This window comes from Saccopteryx bilineata, chromosome X (genome assembly GCF_036850765.1).
Source record: "Saccopteryx bilineata isolate mSacBil1 chromosome X, mSacBil1_pri_phased_curated, whole genome shotgun sequence".
NCBI classification, from domain to species: domain Eukaryota; kingdom Metazoa; phylum Chordata; class Mammalia; order Chiroptera; family Emballonuridae; genus Saccopteryx; species Saccopteryx bilineata.
The window spans coordinates 97920366-97940847 of NC_089502.1; the positions used below are offsets into that span (position 1 = coordinate 97920366).

The 20482-nt window shown below is 42.7% G+C and overlaps 1 non-coding gene across 1 annotated transcript; it reads right to left on the minus strand.

Moving 5' to 3' along the window:
• Window positions 1-961: 961 nt before the first annotated feature.
• On the minus strand, window positions 962-1068 carry LOC136317934 (U6 spliceosomal RNA). The gene has a single exon (XR_010727924.1). It is a non-coding gene; the product is annotated as a U6 spliceosomal RNA (small nuclear RNA).
• Window positions 1069-20482: the final 19414 nt, after the last annotated feature.

A 20482-nucleotide genomic window follows, 5' to 3' on the forward strand; every position in this document is an offset into this window, starting at 1 on the left:
TGAGGTTTCAAACCTGGGTCCTCACCATACCAGGTGAATACTCTATCCACTGAACCACTGCCTGGTCAGTCACCACTGGTATTTTTAATACAAGTTGAACTGATTCTGTAGATTGCTTTGGGTAGTATGGACATTTTAATGATATTCATTTTCTTCCTACCCATTAACATGGTAAGCTTCTACTTATTTGTATCTTTTTTGATTTCTTTTTTCAATGTCTTATAATTTTTCAAGTACAAGTCTTTTCCTAATTGGTTAAACTTATTCCTAAGTACTTTATTTTTGTTGTTGTTGTTGCAATAGTAAATGGGATTGTTTCCTTATTTTTTCTCTGATAGTTCATTATTGGTATACGAAAGTGCCACTGATTTCTGAATATTAGTTTTATATCCTGCCAGTTTGCCATATCATTTATCAGGTATAGCAGTTTTTTTGGCAGAGACTTTAGGGCTTTCTATGTACACTGTCATGTCATCAGTAAATAATGACAGTTTTACTTCTTCCTTTCCAACCTAGATGCCATTTATTTCCTCTTGTTGTCTGATTGCTGTGGCTAGGACTTTCAGTACTATCTTGAATAAGAGTGGTGATAGCGAGCACAGCTGTCTTGTTCCTGTTGTTAAGTCAATTGCTTTTAACTTTTGTCCATTGAGTATGATGTTGGCTGTCATTTTGTCATATATGACCTTTATTTTTTTTTTCAACTCTTTTCCCTCTATTCCCACTTTACTAAGAGTTTTGGTCATAAATGCATGCTGGATTTTATCAAATGCTTTTTCTGCATCTATTGATATGATCATGTGATTTTTGTCATTCATTTTGTTTATGTGATGAACCACATTTATTGATTTGCAAATATTATACCAGCCTTACCTCCCTGAAATAAATCCCACTTGATTATGTCATATAATCTTTTTAATGCATTGCTGGATCCAGTTTGCTAACATATATTTTTTCTTAATAAAATATGGAATGCTTCACGAATTTGCGTGTCATCCTTGCGCAGGGGCCATGCTAATCTTCTCTGTATCGTTCCAATTTTAGTATATGTGCTGCCGAAGCGAGCACAGTTTGCTAATATTTTGTTGAGAATTTTAGCATCTATGTTTAGTTTTCTTTCTCTGTATTGTCTACCTGGTTTTGGATTTAGGATGATGCATGCCTCTTAAAAATGAGCTTAGAAGTCATTCATTTTTGGAATAGTTTGAGAAGGATAGTGTTTGTTCTTCTTTAAATGTTTGGTAGAATTCGCCTGTGAAGCTATCCAGTCCAGGACTTCTTGTTTACTGGCAGTTTTCTGATAACTGTTTCAATTCCATTTATTATAATCGGTCTGCTCAGGTTTTCTGATTCTTCCAGACTCAGTTTTGGAAGATTTTTTTTTTTTTTTTTTTTGTATTTTTCTGAAGCTGGAAATGGGGAGAGACAGTCAGACAGACTCCTGCATGCACCCGACCGGGATCCACCCAGCATGCCCATCAGGGGCGACGCTCTGCCCACCAGGGGGCGTTGCTCTGCCGCGACCAGAGCCACTCTAGCGCCTGGGGCAGAGGCCAAGGAGCCATCCCCAGCACCCGGGCCATCTTTGCTCCAATGGAGCCTTGGCTGCGGGAGGGGAAGAGAGAGACAGAGAGGAAGGAGGGGGGGTGGTGAAGCAAATGGGCGCTTCTCCTATGTGCCCTGGCCGGGAATCGAACCCGGGTCCCCCACATACCAGACCGACGCTCTACTGCTGAGCCAACCGGCCAGGGCAGTTTTGGAAGATTTTATGCTTCTAAGAATTTATTCATTTCACCCAGGTGATCCAATTTTTTGGCATATAGTTCTTCATAGTATTTTCTTACAATCCTTTGTATCTCTGTGACGTTAGTGGTTACTACTCCTCTGCCACTCATAATTATATTTATTCGGGTCCTCCCTCTTTTTGTCTTGATGAGTCTAGTTAAAAGTTTGCCAATCTTGTTTACTTTTTCAAAGAACCAGCTCTTGGTTTCATTGATATTTTGTATTATTTTTTAGCCTCTGTCATTTATTTCCACTCTGATCTCTACTATTTCCTTCCTTCTACTTCCTCTCGGCTTTGTTTGTTGTTCTTTTTCTAGTTAGTTTAGATACAGGGTTAGATTGTTTAATTGAGACTTTTCTTGCTTCTTGAGGTATGCCTATAATGTATGAACTTCCCTCTCAGGACTGCTTTTGCTGTTCCCCATAGATTTTGGTTGTTGTATGTCCATTTTCATTTGTTTCAAGGAAATATTTTATTTCTTCCTTAATTTCATTGTTTACTCATTCATTATTTAATAATGTGCTATTTAGTTTCCAAGTGTTTGAATGTTTTTTAGTTTTTCTATTGTAGTTGATTTCTAATTTCATACCACTGTGGTCAGAGAAGATGCTTGATATGGTTTTAATCTTGTTAAATTTATTGAGACTTGTTTTGTGTCCTAACATGCAGTCTATCCTAGAAAATGTACTACATGCTCTTGACAAGAATGTGTATTGTGCTGCTTTGCGGTGAAATGCTTTGAAGGTATTGATTAAATCCAGTTGAACTAGTGTGTCATTAAAGGCCACTGCTTCTTTGTTGATTTTCTGTCTGGAGTATCTATCCATTGATGTCAGTGGTGTGTTAAAATCTTCTATTTCTGTATTACTGTTGATATCTCCCTTTCTGTCCATCAAAATCTGCTTCATATATTTAGGTGCTCCTATTTTGGGTGCATAAAGATTGCTCCTTTTATCATTATGTAGTGACCTTCGTTGTCCCTTACTATAGCCTTTGTTTTAAAAACCATTTTATCTAAAATAAGTATTGCTACCCCACCTTCTTTTTTTTTCATTTCTATTTGCATGAAATACATTTTTCTCTTTCTCTTCACTTTCAGTCTATGTGTATTTTTTGTTCTGAGGTGGGTCTCTTGTTGACAACGTATATATGAGTCATGTTTGTTTTGTTATCCATTCAGCTACCCTATGTCTTTTGATTGGAGCATTTAATCCATTTACACTTAAGGTTATTATTGATATGTACTTATTTATAGTTGTTTTGTTCATTATACCTTTAGTCTCCTTTCTCTTAATTTCTGTTTTCCTTTTCTCTTCCAGGCCCTTTTACATTTCTTGCAATATTGGTTAGGTGGTAATGAACTCCTTGAAACTATTTTTTGGTCTGGGAAGCTCATTATTTCTTCTTCAATTTTAAAGATAGTTTTGCTGGATAGAGTAGTCTTGGTTATAGTTTCTTGTTTTGCACCAGTTTGAATATTTCTTGCCAATCCCTTCAGACCTGAACTGTTTCTGTTGAGAAGTCATATGCCAACCTTATGGGGGCTGCTTTGTAAGTAGTTCATTGCTTTTCTCTTGCAGCTTTTATGATTCTTTCTTTGTCTTTTATTTTTGGCACTTTAATTATGATGTGTCTTAGTGTGGGCCTTTTTGAGTTCCTCTTTAATGAGACTCTGTGCTTCTTGAACTTGTGTGACTTTTTCTTCATCAGTTTAGGTAACTTCTCAACTATGATTTCTTCAAACAAGTTCTCTATCCCTTGTTTGTTCTCTACTCTTCAAGAACCCTTGTGATGTGGATGTTGTTTCACTTGATGTTGTCACAGAGGTTTCTTAGAGTTTCCTGAGCCTTCCTAAGCCTCTTTTCCTTTTGCTGCTCTGCCTCTGTGCTTACATTTATCCTTTCCTCTAAATTTCTGATTGGATCCTCTGCTTCATTGAATCTGCTGTTGATTCCTTCTAGTACAGTCTTCATTTCAGATATTGTATTTGCCATTTCTGACTGGCTCTTTTTATAGCTTTAATGTTCTTTTTAATGCTTACTAAATTCTTGTGATTATCCATTCTTACTCTAAGATCCTTGAGCATCCTAATAACTATTTTTTTTAAATTCCATGTGTGGTAATTTGATTGCATCCATTTCATTTCATTCTTTTTTCTGGGGATTTCTCTTGTTGATTCATTTGGGTTATATTTCTTTGTGCATTTTGTCTGTGCATTAGGTAGCTCTGCTCTGACTCCAAAATTTGTTGTGTCATCTTTACAAGAAAGGTGGGCTCAGTGTTATTAACCTCCAGGCTACCTGAGCTCCTTGCTCTTCAAATATTTCTTGAGTGTAATATTTACTCTCCTTTTGTATGTGAGTCTTGAATGCTGTTGGCTCTTTTGTGGGTGGAGTTAATCCTTCAGGCTGTCTGACTCTAAGGGTCAACCTTTATCACATGTACTAGACACTGTGAAGTCTGTCCTATGGGACGTAGTTATTCTCAGCAGGCTTTGGTGCCTGCTGAACTCCTTCTTTAGGTGTGTCACTTATGTGCCTAGTTTAGTCGAGCACTGGTGCAGTCTCCAACCCATTTCTGGTTGTATTGGTTCTGGGTACTCTTGTGAGGGGTGATTGGGAGTGGGTTGATGTCAGACATTGTTCGTAACCCACCATGGGCTACCAGTCTGAAGCTAGCAATCCATTTACCATTTGTGTTTACAGTTTTCTGTGCCTGGATATGTGTGGGAGGGGTCAACCTGTGCTTCAGGATCAGCTTCCTGCTGCTTAGAGCTGACAGCAGCTCCATAAAGATTTTATTCCACTTTTCAGTTGCTCCACCTCATCTTTCAGCTGTCTGGTCTTTCTGTAGAGTCTTCTGTAGAAAGACTGTAGAGGTGGTGTAGACTGGCCTCACCCCACCAATCCCTCTACAGTTGTAAGCTTAGTGGGTTATGGCACCTGAGGTCGGAATGACAATGTTAGTGGGAACCCCCTACTTAGGCGGTCTTTTGGTCAGGAGCTCAGTATGGTGAAAATGACCCCTACTCCAGAGCCTAATCCCTCAGCCATTTCTGGATATTCCAATTCTATTTCTCCCCAGCAAAGTGAGCAACAGGTTCAGATTGGGTGGGGCCAACAATCCCCTCTGCAGAAGTTCTTTCAACTGGGAAGCCCCTGGTCTCAGGGAAGAATATTGAGAGAGTCTTCCACTGGGGCTGATTGAGATCCCAACAGAAGGTAGCTTAGCCCCTCGGCCAGTTCCAACAACAGGCTCTAAAAAACTCACACTTTGATGTCTATGCTCTAAGCCTCTCTCCCTTCACCCTGTGGAATTTTACCCAGTGGGGTAGGATATCCTGGACTTAGGCTGGCTATGAAGCTCTACCTCGTCCAATGTATGTGAGCTGTTGCACTGGTATTGACCACAGGAAGCGGAATTCACCTCAGCTGAGTTTTTTTTTTTATTATTCATTTTTTTTTAGAGAGGAGAGGGAGAGACAGAGAGAGAGAGAGAGGAGAGAGAGAGAGAGAGAGAAGGGGGAGGAGCTGGAAGCATCAACTCCCATATGTGCCTTGACCAGGCAAGCCCAGGGTTTCGAACCGGCGACCTCAGCATTTCCAGGTTGACGCTTTATCCACTGCGCCACCACAGGTCAGGCCTCAGCTGAGTTTTGTACCTGACGAGCTCTTCCTTCAGACATGCTGCTAGAAAGGCTATTTGCCTCATGCTCTGATACGTTGGCTCTGGGCATCTTAGAAGGAAACCTGGTGCAGACCAGTGTAAGACACTGCCTGTGAATGATCCTCAGCAACCTTTTTGGAGCTATAAGCAAACCACAGTTTGTAGCTGCATATGCTGGGCTAGGTGCACATGGATGAAGCTGCACACCTATTCTGGAATTTATCAGCACTGGGCCTGGAGAAAGTCAGCAAAGGGTTCAAATTTCCCTGAGAATCACCTCCTGCTGCCTCTGCCTCCTGGCTGCTTATTAGGATAGACCCCAGAAAACACCTTTGGTAGAGTCTAGAGACTGGGGCAATTCAGGAATTAGAAAAGGTGGCGGGTGTAGCTCCCACCCCAGGGCCCTATGTGTCAGTCTGTCCTGAATTTTTTCACATACCTCAGTAGAGTATGGCCACTAAGAGTCTGATGGGTGTGGCCTCTGAAACCCAGAAATTTGGTCTACCCACTGTCTGGACAGTTTTTACTGAATCTTCTGTGAGGCAGAAGAATCAGTCATATTCTCAGGAAAGTGGAGGGAAAGCTCTGGACTCAATGTCAGACAACTGAGTCACTGTCAACCCCCTGAGTCCTTTCAGCCCCTTTCTTTCTGTCCAAGGCTCTTTACTTCTCAGCAGGGCCCAATCTCCATACTGTTGGGCAAGAGAGATTCCCAAGGGTGGAGCAGTTGCTTTCCCCCCAGGTAATGCTGCACAGAGGGGACTGCTCCACCCAAGGAAGATTGTGACTAAGGTATTAGAGAAAATTATTTGCACAGGATTTCCATTGGCTGTCCCCCACCGAGTCACTCCTCAAGGCCACCAATTTTACACTCTCCTCATGTGACTCTAGTCCTTTCATCTCTTCCTCTGCCTGGATCCCAGGGTAAGTGGCTATGAATGAGATTTTCTGTGTTGACCCTTTAAGAGGATATCTGCATCTCTGAGATCTCCCATCTCTCATAGACAAAAACCTCACCTCTTCTCATTGACAAATGCTATATGTACTCATCTTCTAGGCTCTGGTGCTCTGCTGGAGTGTCTGGCCTGGGATTAGGATCCACACCTCTCAGGGAAAACTTCCTAACAGCTGAGAGTCCCTTTGGAGCCCTCAGCTGATTCTCACTCCTGGGAGTGGGGGCAGCCCTTTTTAAGTCTCCACCCTTTCTACCAGTCTCAATGTAGCTTCTTCTGTGACTTCTTGGTTATAGACTCCTCTTCATTTAGCCCTAAGTTGGTTTTTCAAGATGATTTTTTTTAAGTTTAGTTATAACTCCAAGTTTGGTCCTGAGAAGTGGTGATTAGAATGTCTGCCAACTCGGTTGCTATCTTAGAATCTAAATTTGTCTTTTACTAAAGTTGTTATCGATCTACTTTCTCTCTCTTGTGTTCATATTGAATAATTTCCTTTGAACTGACTTTAAATTTACTTATTGATTTATCTGGCATTTTCATTGTGCTAGTCAGGCTATCAACTGAGTTGTTGTTTTATGTTTTTTATTTAATTTTAGTTATTATACTTTATAGTTCTAAACTTTCCACTAGGTTCATTTTTATAGATTTTATTTCTTTGCTGAAACTTTCTATTTTTTCTTCTCAAAAATGTTCATGATCGTTTGTTGGAGTACTTTTTATCATAGCTGCTTAAAATTGTCAAGTGATTCTAACATCTGTATTATCTCAATGTTGACAACTGTTGATTGTGTTTTTTCACTCAAGTTGAGAATTTTGTAGTTCTTTGTATGATGAATAATTTTTATTGTATCCTAGACATTTTGAGTATTACTTAATGAGATTCTGGTTCCTATTCAAATCTTCTGTTGTAGCAAGTGGTAAAGTCATTTAGGTTAAGAACACACTTTTTGGCACACTTTTGTGGGCTGTAATACAAATATCCATTTAGTTTCAAAGCCTTTGCGGTACTGTTTTGGTCTGTTCATGTCTGTGCTACTCAGAGGCCAATTTGAAACCTGGTAGTATCCCTGACTAGTGTTTAGTTTCTGAAACTTTTTGCTGTGTTATTTCCAGTCAATTTCATGCATGGTGTCTTGAGCAAGGGAGCATCCCCCAAAGGAGCTACTCACACACATTTGTATCTTTCCACAATGCCAGAATTATTAGGGGAGACCTCTCTGATAAGCCATAGAGTTACATGCAGGTTACACACAGAAAGAGCTTATGGATGGAAGCAAGGAGAGAGCAAATGTCCAGCACAAAGTGCCAGTCACTGGTAGTAGAGAGACATTCATTGGTCTCAAGCCAGGTGGCTACAGTGGCAGCATGCATCCTATGGAGTGAAAGTTCCAGTTGGTTTCAGAGTTTGACCTGTGGTATAGCCAAACTCCAGTGTCAACTGGTCAGAGCTCTAAGTTCTTATAGCCCAAAATGGACAATGGTCTCATCATGGCAAGTGGAGTACTTATTTGAATGTCCAGATTTGTGGTTTAGGAGGTGCCAGGTCCCTCCCAAGGACATCCCCATTGCACTCCATTACCTCAGTCTTGGTCAAATTTCCCCTTGACATAACTGTCATGGCTGACAGTGACTCCATAACGGTTTGTCAAATGGTATCCAGAAAGCCCACTATGCTCTTACTCTGTAAACATGGGCTACTCAGAGGTCTTCTCAGGGTTTTATACTTAAAAAAATTAGTTTCTTTAACTCCCTCCTCTTAGTAATTCTCCTTCCACTTTCTAGTTGGGAGGGGATAAGGCGTGACTTTATTCAAGATGTTCACCTGGACTTGAGCAGGTATTACACTAGTCAAAATGTTTGTCCTGCTGAGTCACCCTTTCCTATTTCTTTAGCAAGGAAGATGGGGCTTCCTTTGGGGCATTTTTGTCTGTGCCCATTGACATTTCTAGATTTTGGCCCTCTCCAGTACCCAGGCCACGATATATAAAAGACAAAAACAAACAAACAATAAAACACACACAGAACTCCCCACTGGTTTCTCTTTAAGTCCTAAGGTCCGAACCAGTCTACCTTTTTATCTATATCTTTCAGAGTTTACTAATTGTTACTTTATCAACTTTGTCCAGGTTTTATTTCTTTTTAATGGGTTTAATACGGTGAAATGTGCTTACTCCATCTTGTCTGGAACTGAAAGCCTATTATCAGGTATTTTTTGCTCGTTCTTCATAGTTCCAAGACTCCCTCTTCAGAGCTCTATTTTTCTCTAGCTATATTCATCCCTAGCTGATATCATCAGATACTGTGACTTTAATTACTATTACACATAGCTCTTGATAACTATCCTCAGCAATGAGCACTTTACTGAACCCCAGACTTACATATTCAGCCACCTTAGATGTCTAAAAGACACCTCAAACTAGATACTTTTAGAACCAAATTCATGATTTTTCTATCTAAACTAGTTCTTTCATCATTTTTCTCAGTAAATGGCAACTTTATTCTGCCAGGTGCTTATATCACCTTTGACTTCTCTCTTTTTCTCTACCCCAATCCAATCCATTAGTACATCTTGTTGTGTGGACAAGTCCTGCTGTGGGTGAAGACAACAGAGACGCAAAGACCTGACTCTGGGGACCAGGTTCAGTGACACAGATCCGATTTATTCAGGAAGTAAGCTAGCTTATATACACAGGTTCAGCCTATAGGGTGTTACAGCGTGTTCCTCAAAGCCAATGGCTGAAAAGGTCAGGGAGCTGCGTGGTTGGCGCTAAGTCACTTCCTTATAGCAGGTGAGCTTCCTTCCTGGGTATGCCCAGGAGGGTTCTGGGAGCTGGAGTATTCTCGCAGCTGTGGCTACAGCTGCTAGGAATGCGCCCTGTGCTCCACCCACACTGTTGGTTCCACTTCAAAATAAAACCAAAATCCAACACATCATTTCTACAGTTACCTTACTGGTTTAACCCAGTATCATCTCTTACCTGAATTATTGGAATTGGCTTCTAACTGGTTGCTCTGCTTCCATTCTTGCCTTCCCTACATTCTGTTCTCCACTTCAAAGTGCCCCTTTTTACATGTAAATCAGATCATGTCAAACTCAGAGTCCTTATCATATTGCTCCCTTACCTGGTGCTGCCTCTCTTCTCCCCAGATTTCCTGTCAATCTCCTTGCTCACCATGCTCTACTGCCACTGGCCTTTATGCTATTCTTACAACATGTCAAACATTTATTTGCTTTTTAATGTCAGCAATTACTGTTTCCTCTGCCTGGAATACACTTGTTCCAGAGGCAAATGCTCTGCTCCTTCGCTGACCTCAGGTTTCTGCTGAATTGTCTCTTTATCAGAGATACCCTCCCTGACCACCCTCTCTAACATAATAATACTGCATTTCCCTGTCTCTTTTTCCTGACTTTTTTCTCTGGAGAATTTGACCCAGTTATCTATTGTTATGTAATATACCATCCCCCCAAAATGTGGTGACTTAAAACAACAACCATTTTATTTATTTACAATTTTTGTGAGATAGGAATTCAAGTATTCTGGAGCCTCACCTGGGATAGATTTAATGGCTGAAGTTGACCTCAAATGTATAAAGCCTCACTTGTTACTGTTAGTTCCTCAGCTCCGTCCAAGATAAATTTGCCATGTAGCCAACTGTTGGGCAAACAAATGTGTTAGGCTTGCTTGCTTGTACTTTGCCTGATTGGTGCATGAGCACAGGGCAGCACCATGTGTGTATAGTCTGTGTAAGGCAGCAGGTTCTTGCCCTCCGGGTGACAGATTTTAGACTTTGGATTGCCTGCAGCCATTGGGAGAGGCCATTTATTGCTATTGTTTGTGAGACGAGGGGATTTTTAACCCAGTCTATTTGCTCGTCAGCTTAAAGAGAGAAAAGCAATTTTCCATGCCTGCTTACTCATCTGCTGTTGCATTCTGTTAAACAGAATGGCCCACCATTTGCTGGCTGCACAGTTCCTTTACCATTGAAATGAAGAAACACCATATTCTTGACCATAGAATAAGTTTTGCAAGATTTGCAGATGAGTAAATGAAAAGATTTCTGTAAAAGCCATAAATGTTCCCTGATGTCTAGATTCCAGAAAGCCTTCGGTATGCTGCCTTAACAATCTTTGTAAAAGGCCAAGATAACTGAGCACATTCTTTTGCTTTTTGTAAAATGCTTTGCTGAGCACTCTCCCCCTAGATTGCTCCAATGATAACCAAAAGCCTGTTTTGCTTCTGTAAAAATGCTTTGGTTAGGTGCTCACCTCCCCCCATTTCTTTTTGCTTTTTAAAGCAAACCCCTGAATTCATTCAGGATGCATGATTTGGTAACTCTAGTTCCCTAGCAGTCACCAGCATTTAAACTAAAGACTCTTTAATCTGACTACTTGATTGTGTGGCAAACATTTGTTTCCTTGCTGTCCAGATGTAACATTTTGGAGGCCCCAGTGAGATCATGTCCTCTGGGCACATTTGGTTTCTGCCACACATGGGCAACTGGCCTCCTCAGCCTGACTGCCAGAAACAGAAACCCAACAGGGAAGGCACCACCTGAGATGTTCCAGGACCCCACTGGTCTTTTCTGTCTGGCCAACAGTCAGCCGTGGACAATCAGCATGCTCATCCACCCATTTGGAGTCATCTGGAAAGCCTCTGGAGGTGAGTAGAGCAAATTTGCAATTTGCTCAATTTGTAACTTGCTTGTGGCTAGCAGTCTTGCACCTATTGTGATCGAGGATCAGATGCAATCACATTTAAACAATGGGTTCTCCAGGGCTAAGACATTGGCAGAGAGTAAGTGTGTTCTCAGGGAAGACATCAGTGGGGACTCAGTTAAGTCCAGCCTCGGGCTTCTCAGGACACGTCTGTTTGTGCTGTCTGTTCTTGCCGAGATCTCGTTCTTTGCTTTTGCTTTGTTATTCTGTCTCTACACTGAAAACCCCTGAGTGAATGGTGTGTGCATAAGGGGCTCTGGTGCCTGCACCTGAGTTTCCAGTTTGTTGCTCCACAGTAAATAACCACGGAGTCCGAGTGGGCCCCAACCTGCGGTTCCATGGCAATCCTCATATGGCTTAGGGTCGTATCAGACACTCTCTATTATCCAAGTCGGGGCCTTATACCAACCCACCAATGCTAAAGAGGTGCCTAAGTTCCCATGAGGGATGTGGCCAGGTTGGTACCTGAGTGGCTCTTCACGAGGTACCCCCTTCCTTTGTACATCAAAATTTGTCTGAAAGCTCTCTGTCCTTTGGTTCTTTAGGGATTGACCCAATGGGGGACATTTTAGAGAGTTGGCACAAACCTCAGTTCTTGATCCCCTTTGTGATCTTAGGAAGCTCATATGTGCTAATATTGTTTATAACAATAGGAGATGGGCAAAGTAAGTGCCAAACTCCCCTTGAATGTATGCTTAAAAATTTCAAAATTGGATTCTCTAATAATTATAGTGTAAAATTAAGCAGGGGGAGACTTCAAACTCTTTTTAAATTAGAGTAGCCCTCCCTTAGGGTAGGGTAGACAACACAGGGCTCATTACATCCTAGAGATGTCAAAGCTGTATAGAATATAATAGCTAAGCCCCAGGGATACACATACCAGTTCCCTTACATAGATCAGTGAAGGGCCCTTGTAGAAAATCCCCCTCCCTGGAGAAAGGTTTTGCAATCAGAGGCAGTCATCATGTTTTACTAGAAACAGCCCCCCAAAATCAAGAAAGAAGGTCCCTGTCTCACAGACTGTTGAGGAGGAATCTGAATGACCTCCTCCATACCCTCCTTCTCCATCAGCTCCACCCGTACCAGAGAGCCCAGAGCCACTGTCAAGGTAGACTAGGAGGCAAGAAAAGAAAAAGGAAGCAGAATCCCTCTAACCATTGAGAGAAGCCCCACCAGCAGAAGGAAGGGAGAGGGAAGAGCCTTTTCTTATTTATGTCCCTTATTCCTCTTGTGACTTGTGTAATTGGAAGGCTCAGAATCCTCCTTTCTCAGAAAAGCCTCAGGCCCTAACAGGACTGTTAGAATCTGTATTGTCCCACTTAGGACAACTGTCAGCAGCTTCTAGTTACCTTGTTCACTGCTAAAGACAGGAAAGAATCAAAACTGAGGCAAGAAAAGCTGCTATGTTAGGAATAAATGGGTCTGAGGAGGACAACTGAGACCACCTCAAGAAGGTGTTTCTGATTACCCAGCCTAAGGGGGACCCTAACACCACAGCAGGACAGGAAGCTTTGAACATTTTCACCAGTTTCTGTTAGCTGGGATCAAGGGAGCTGCTAAGAAACCCATGAATTTGTCTAAGGTGTCATAAGTTATTCAAGATCCTCAGGAGACTCTCACAGCTTTCTTAGAAAGACTGCAGGAAACCAACGGGGTCTATCCACCTCTAGACAAAGAGGCATCAGAAAATGCTAGCACAATTAACTTAGCTTTCATGTCCCAGTTAGCTCCAGATATTAGGAGGAAGCTACAAAAATTACAAGGCTTCTCAGGGATGGTAATTTCCCAACTGTTAGAGATAGCTCAGAAAGTTTACAATAATAGAGACAACTTAGAGAAGAAACTAACTGAGAAAATGACTAAGGTATTTGTAGCTGTTAATAACACCAGAATAAAAAGAAAGGGAAGCTAAAAAGGAAATAACTCCCCATACTAAGAGATTTTTAGAAGTTAGTGTTCTTGTTTCTTGTCAATCCCCATAGAATAGCCCTTTACTGCCTGTTCAGAAGCCAGGCACTAAAGACTATCATCCAGTCCAGGACTTACAGGAAGTAAATAAGCGAGTTGAGTGAGTATACCCCACTGTGCCTAACCCTATACTTTCTTTGAGCCTGTTGTCACGGGACTTGAAATTTTACAGTCTTAGATTTAAAGGGTACTTGGCCCCTATAAGTCAGCCTATTTTGCCTTCGAGTAGAGTGACCCAGAAGGAGGCATCTTGGGACAACTAACCTGGACCAGATTACCACAGGGCTTCAAGAATTCACTGACCTTCTTTGATGAGGTACTACATCAGGACCTGCTTGCCTTTCGCCAGGAGCATCCAGAATGCATGATACTATAGTACGTTGATGATTTACTTCTAGCTGCAGAAATGGAGGTAAGCTACCAGACAGCCACTGAGGGTCTTTTACAAACACTGCAGACTCTGGGGCACTGAGTGTCAGCTAAAAAGGCACAGCTCTGCACTTCTAAGGTAACCTATTTAGGCTACCACATTGAGGCAGGGAAGCTTACTCTCTCCTCCAGCCCTATAGAAGCTATCCTTTGGATCCTAACCCCCACCACCAAGAGACAATTCCAAGAACTGGATTTCAGAGCAGTTGGATACTGCAGGTTGTGGATCCCTAGGTTTTCAGAGATAGCCAAGCCTTTGAACTTCTGCATGGCAGGAACCGAAGAGTTAATATGGACAGATAAGGAACAAGAGGCTTTTGAAACCCTCAAAAAGGCCCTTACTAACACTCCTGCCCTGGCTCTGCCCAAGATTACAAAGCCTTTCCAGCTCTTTGTTCATGAGAGCAAAGGAATCACGAAAGGGTTCTAGACCCAGACAGTAGGGCCATGGCACAGGCCTGTCACTTACCTCTCCAAGAGACTAGATCTTGTTGCATCTGGATGGCCAAACTGTCTCAGAGCTATAGCAGCCACTGCCATAATAATAAGAGAGGCAGATTAATTGACTATGGGGCAAGAACTGTTCTTAACAGTCCCCCCCCCTGCAGTAGAGACTTTGCTTAAGGGGCCTCCAGAAAGAGGGATATCTAATGCTAGAATCACACAGTATCAGGCTCTGCTCATCAATCAGCCTCGCATCAAGTTTGTCCAGACGCAGACCATCAACTCAGCAAGCACAATGCCTGACGAGGATCCTAGCATCTGCTTTCATGACTGCTCTGAGGTACTAGACTCTGTTCAAACTGCAAGGCCGGACCTCACTGATAAACCCCTAGCTGGTGTAGAAGAACAGCTATTCACAGATGGTAGCAGTTTTGTCTTGGATGGGGTTCAACATGTGGGAGCAGCTATAGTGACTCTTGGTAAGGTCATCTGGGCCCAAGGCTTGCCCTAAGGGACCTCAGCTCAGTGGGAAGCACTTATTGCTCTCACCTAGGTGTTAAGGTGGGCCAAAGGAAAGAAGGTCAACATTTATAGGACAGTAGGTATGCTTTTGCTTCTGCTCATGTTCATGCAGCAATCTACAAAGAGAGAGGATTTCTGACGTCTGCTAGTAAGGACATTAAAAACAAAGAAGAAATGTTAGCCTTACTAGAAGCCATTTGGTTACCAGAGACTGCAGCCTTTATTCATTTCCCAGAACACCAGAAAGGAAACTCACTAGAGGCAAGAGGAAATCTGGCCACTGATCAAGCAGCAAAAGAAGTAGCCCTAAAACCAGTAGGGCCTTTAGAAATTTTAGTGACTTTACTGGAACCCTTGTTGCCAGAGGCTCCTTTTTATAACCAATTAAAAGAAGATTTTGCTGACAAAAAAGGAATGTCTAAAATTAAGGGAAGATAGTTAGAACTGCCAGATAAGAGACTTTTTTTTACCTGAAGCTCTAGGCAGAGAGATTATCAGCCAGTGACATCAAGCTACTCATCTAGACCAAACTAAGCTAATAAAATTATTTAAGAAAAATTACTCTTTGCCAGGCTTAGAATCTATTATAGAAAGCATAGTGTCAAAGTGTTTAGTCTGTACTCAAGTAAACGCTAAGCATAGTAAAGAAGTTAGAAAAAAAGAAATGGGGAAAGAGGAGCTTTCCCAGGAGAACATTAGGAAATAGATTTTACTGAAGTAAAGCCACCAGTACAGGGATATAAGTACCTATTAGTTTTTATTGACACCTTTTCAGGATAGGTAGAAGCTTTTCCTACTAGAAATGAGACTGCAATAACAGTTGTTAAGAAATTGCTGTATGAAATTATTCCCAGATTTGGCTTACCTATTAATGTTGGATCTGATAACAGGCCTGCATTTATATCTAAAATCTCACAGCTAGTAGGAAAGGCACTCAATATTAATTGGAAATTACATTGTGCTTACAAGCCTCAGAGTTTGGAACAGGTCGAAAGAATACACTGAACTCGGAAAGAAGTCCTGACTAAATTCATTTTAGAAACAGATGAAAACTGGACCAACTTACTCCCTCTAGTTCTGCTGAAAACTAAATGCACCCCCTACAGAGCAGGATTCACCCCATATAAAATTGTATTAGGCAGGGCAACACCTCTTCTCCCTAAGCTCCCTTGTTGACCCTCTCGTGGATGGTGCAGACAGATCCCACCAACCCCTGTAAGTTGACCCTGAGAAGGACAACATGCCCTGCTCCAGCCACAAACCCTGAAGTTGACTGGTTTACGTAAGACAGAAGCCTGAGGAACCTTGCTGTGGGACTCCTTATAATTGAACTTTAGAAAAGGAGGGAGGCTAGGGCTGCAGAAAAGCCAGAACAAGTCATCTTAAGGTTTAATATATATGCTGCTATGAGTCATAGAGAAAAGGGTGTAGGTCCCTTTGCTGGGAGAGAAGCTACAAGGTGAATGAAAAATATATGTATGCTCATACCTACCCCTGTAGAGTAACCTGTAAATATTAGTCATGTGACTGATAGGCTACATAGGGGATGGACACCTCCAAAAGGAAGTATATTTTGAAAGAGAATTGCTTGGTGCTAGTTTGGTGGTCACTAAATATTAAGGTTTTTAGGCCCTGGCCAGTTGGCTCAGTGGTAGAGCATCAGCCTGGTGTGCAGGAGTCCCAGGATTGATTCATGGCCAGGGCACACAGGAGAAGTGCCCATCTGCTTCTCCACCCTTCCCCCTCTCCTTCCTCTCTGTCTCTCTCTTCCCCTCCCGCAGCCAAGGCTCCATTGGAGCAAAGTTGGCCCAGGCGCTGAGGATGGCTCTGTAGCCTCTGCTTCAGGTGCTAGAATGGCTCTGGTTGCAGCAGAGTGACGCCCCAGATGGGCAGAGCATTGCCCCCTGGTGGGCATGCCGGGTGGATCCCGGTCAGGCATATGCGGGAGTCTGACTGTCTCCCCATTTCCAACTTCAGAAAAACACAAAAAAAAAAGATTAAGGTTTTTAAAAATTAAGAGTTCTAATTAATTAGAAAGGAATTATATAGTTTTAATAATGAAAGGTATAAGGTATAGAGATACTTCTGAAAAAAAGGAGAAAGTAAGTTATTATGAAAGCTAGTTATTTCTGAATAGATAAGAAAGTTCATGAAAGTTAAGGATTTATGTAAATTGCAGAAGGTTTGTACAGGTTGTAGGAGATTTGTTCAAAGAAAAAAAAAACAGGTTTAGAGAACAGAATAAGCCTCTATTTTATATTCTAGTATATGTTATGCCTCAAGTTTATTTGAATAGAAGAAATAGTTTTACAAAATAGAAAAGGTGGCCCTGGCCGGTTGGCTCAGCGGTAGAGCATCAGCCTGGTGTGCGGGGGACCCGGGTTTGATTCCCGGCCAGGGCACATAAAAGAAGCGCCCATTTGCTTCTCCACCCCCCCTCCTTCCTCTCTGTCTCTCTCTTCCCTTCCCGCAGCGGAGGCTCCATTGGAGCAAAGATGGCCCGGGCGCTGGGGATGGCTCCTTGGCCTCTGCCCCAGGCGCTGGAGTGGCTCTGGTCGAGGCAGAGCAACGCCCAAGAGGGGCAGAGCATCGCCCCCTGGTGGGCAGAGCATCGCCCCTGGTGGGCGTGCTGGGTGGATCCTGGTCGGGCGCATGCGGGAGTCTGTCTGACTGTCTCTCCCTGTTTCCAGCTTCAGAAAAATACAAAAAAAAATAGAAAAGGTTTAGATCTATTGTTCCTCTAACAGGGTAGCTTATGTGCAGCATTAGGAGAAACTTGCTTCTATGCTAATAATTCTAAAATAATTAAGGAAAGTCTAGCTGTGGTCAGGAAAAACATTTAAAAAAGAAGAAAATAATTTGAACAGTTGGAAAACTGGTTCCAGAGAATGTTTAATTAGTCACCCTAGCTAACAACGCTATTGTTTGTGGCGATTGGTCCTCTTACTCTAATATTGTCTTGTCTAATATTAGGACCATGTTTGATCAATTTTATAATAAGGTTTGTTCAAGAAAGGGTAAACTCTATTAAATTAATGACAATCAGAGGGCAATATACAATTATCTAAGACAATATCAGTGAAACTGAATCAAGGACTTGATTAAAACTTAAGTAAAACCAGTAGGGAATGAAATGTAGAAATACCATATCCCAGACCATAGGACAAGTTTTGCAAGATTTACAGATAAGTAAATGAAAAGAGTTCTGTAAAGGCCATAAATGTTCCCTGATGTCAGATTCCAGAAAGCCCTCAGGATGCTGCCTTAACAACCTCTGTAAAAAGCCAAGATAACCGAGCACATTCTTTTGTTTTTTGTAAAATGCTTCACTGAGCACTCTCTCCCTAGATTGTTCCAACAACAACTGAAAGCCTGTTTTGTTTCTGTAAAACTACTTTGGCTAGGTGCTCACCCCTGCCCCTCACTTCTTTTTGCCTTTAAAAGCAAACCCCTGAGGCCCTGGCTGGTTGGCTCAGTGGTAGAGCGTCGGCCTGGCGTGCAGAAGTCCCAGGTTCGATTCCCGGCCAGGGCACACAGGAGAAGCGCCCATCTGCTTCTCCACCCCTCACCCTCTCCTTTCTCTCTGTCTCTCTCTTCCCCTCCCGCAGCAGAGGCTCCATTGGAGCAAAGATGGCCCGGGCGCTGGGGATGGCTCCTTGGCCTCTGCCCCAGGCAATAGAGTGGCTCTGGTTACAACAGAGCGACGCCCTAGAGGGGCAGAGCATCGCCCCCTGGTGGGCAGAGCATCGCCCCCTGGTGGGTGTGCCGGGTGGATTCCAGAAGGGTGCATGCGAGAGTCTGTCTGACTGTCTCTCCCCGTTTCCAGCTTCAGAGAAATACAAAAAAAAAAAAAGCAAACCCCTGAGTTCTCTCAGGGCTGCATGATTTGGTAACTCTAGTTCCCATTCATGCGGTTGCCAGCATTTACATTAAAGACTCCTTAATCTGACTACTTGATTGTGCAGCAAAACGTTTGTCTCCTCCCTGTCCAGATATAACACCATCTGCTCAAGTCTAATGTGAACCTGCATGGCCACAGCCACCAGCCTTACATTAGCTTAAGAGTTCTCACAGCTGTGTGGTATCAGAGTATCCGGATTTCTTACATAGTGGCTGGTTTCTCCCTAGATGAAGTGAAATTGCCAGGCTTTTTAAAAGCTAGACTCAGAACTGATGTGGCAACATTTCTGCAACAAACTTTTAGTCAAGGAAAAAAACAAGATCAGCCCAGGCAGAAGGAGAGAGAAATATATTCCACCACTTGGTGGGAAGAACAGCACACATGTACAGGGAAGAAAGGAATGGATGATGCCATAGCTATCTCTGAAGATTATTTACCACCTGATTATTTAGCACTTATCACCACCTGGCATTATTCATACATTTACATCAAGGCTGTACGTTCCATGAGATCAAGAAGTTGTCTTTTTTTTTTTTTTTTTTTGTATTTTTCTGAAGCTGGAAACGGGGAGAGACAGTCAGACTCCTGCATGCGCCCGACCAGGATCCACCCGGCACGCCCACCAGGGGCGAAGCTCTGCCCACCAGGGGGCGATGCTCTGCCCCTCCGGGGCCTCGCTCTGCCGTGACCAGAGCCACTCTAGCACCTGGGGCAGAGGCCAAGGAGCCATCCCCAGTGCCCGGGCCATCTTTGCTCCAATGGAGCCTTGGCTGCAGGAGGGGAAGAGAGAGACAGAGAGGAAGGAGGGGTGAGGGTGGAGAAGCAAATGGGCGCTTCTCCTATGTGCCCTGGCCGGGAATCGAACCTGGGTCCCCCACACGCCAGGCCGGCGCTCTACCGCTGAGCCAACCGGCCAGGGCTCAAGAAGTTGTCTTTATAGTTAACTATTATATCCCCAGTGCCCAGAACAGTACCTGGAACATAGTAGATACTCAATACTTATTTCATTAAATTCTGTTCAACAGCTAAAGTTCGGTGACTACTTACTTTAAAAAAAACCTCAATTACTATCCCTATAATTGCCAAACTCTGCTGATATCTGCTCCAACATTTTACTATCTCACTTTAATTACAAATTTACAACACAAAATGAAGTATAGAGAGATGTAATCCTCAGAGTCTGTGAACCTGGAAAGAAGCACACTGCCAATCATGCCAAAGCTTTAGCACATTACATGGTTGTTATATAAGCCTGCTATTTAGCAAAGTCACATCCAAAGTCAACAGGAATTTTTCCTAATTTAGCTGATAAACTAGTTACAGTCCCTGACATATACTTGAAACCAAAAAAAAAAAAAAAAAAAAAAAGGATATATATGTAATTTGTGTGACAATAGGTAAACAGTAACTGAGTCAGCCAATTAGTTGAGTGCCCAGAGGCATGGGATTTTGTATTCACATGCCAAGTGTACTGTTGGTTCCACCCATAGCTCCCACACAAGGGGAAGCCCTTGGGCATACACAGTTCAGCAATATCATGTCCCTCTAGCCACATATGTTTAGACTAAAGATCAGTTACTCATATGACCCAAAAGCAACAAATCCAGGGACAAGCCAGAAATCTAGGAATTAGCCTGCCAAGAAAAGATTAACTGGTGGCCCTGGCCAGTTAGCTCAGTAGATAGGGTGTCCGCCTGGCGTGCAGATGTCCCAGGTTCTATAACCAGTCAGGGCACACAGGAGAAGTGACCATCTGCTTCTCTTCCCCTTTCTTTCCTCTTCTTTCTCTCTTCCTGTCTTTCAGCCAGTGGCTTGATTGGCTTAAGCATTGGCCCCGGGCACTGAGGATAGCTCTGTTGATTCAAGCATTGGCCCCAAACAGGGGTTGCTGGGTGGATCCCAGTCAGTGCACATGCAGGACTGTGTCTCTCTATCTACCCTCCTTTCACTTAAAAAAAAAGATTAGCTTGGTCATATTCCACCAGGAAATATAATAATTATAAAAACAGTGGGTCATGTGTAAGAACAGAAACTAGGAATGAAAGAAGATATGAGGTACTCAAAAAATATAGAGTGAAGAAGTAAACTGGGAGTTG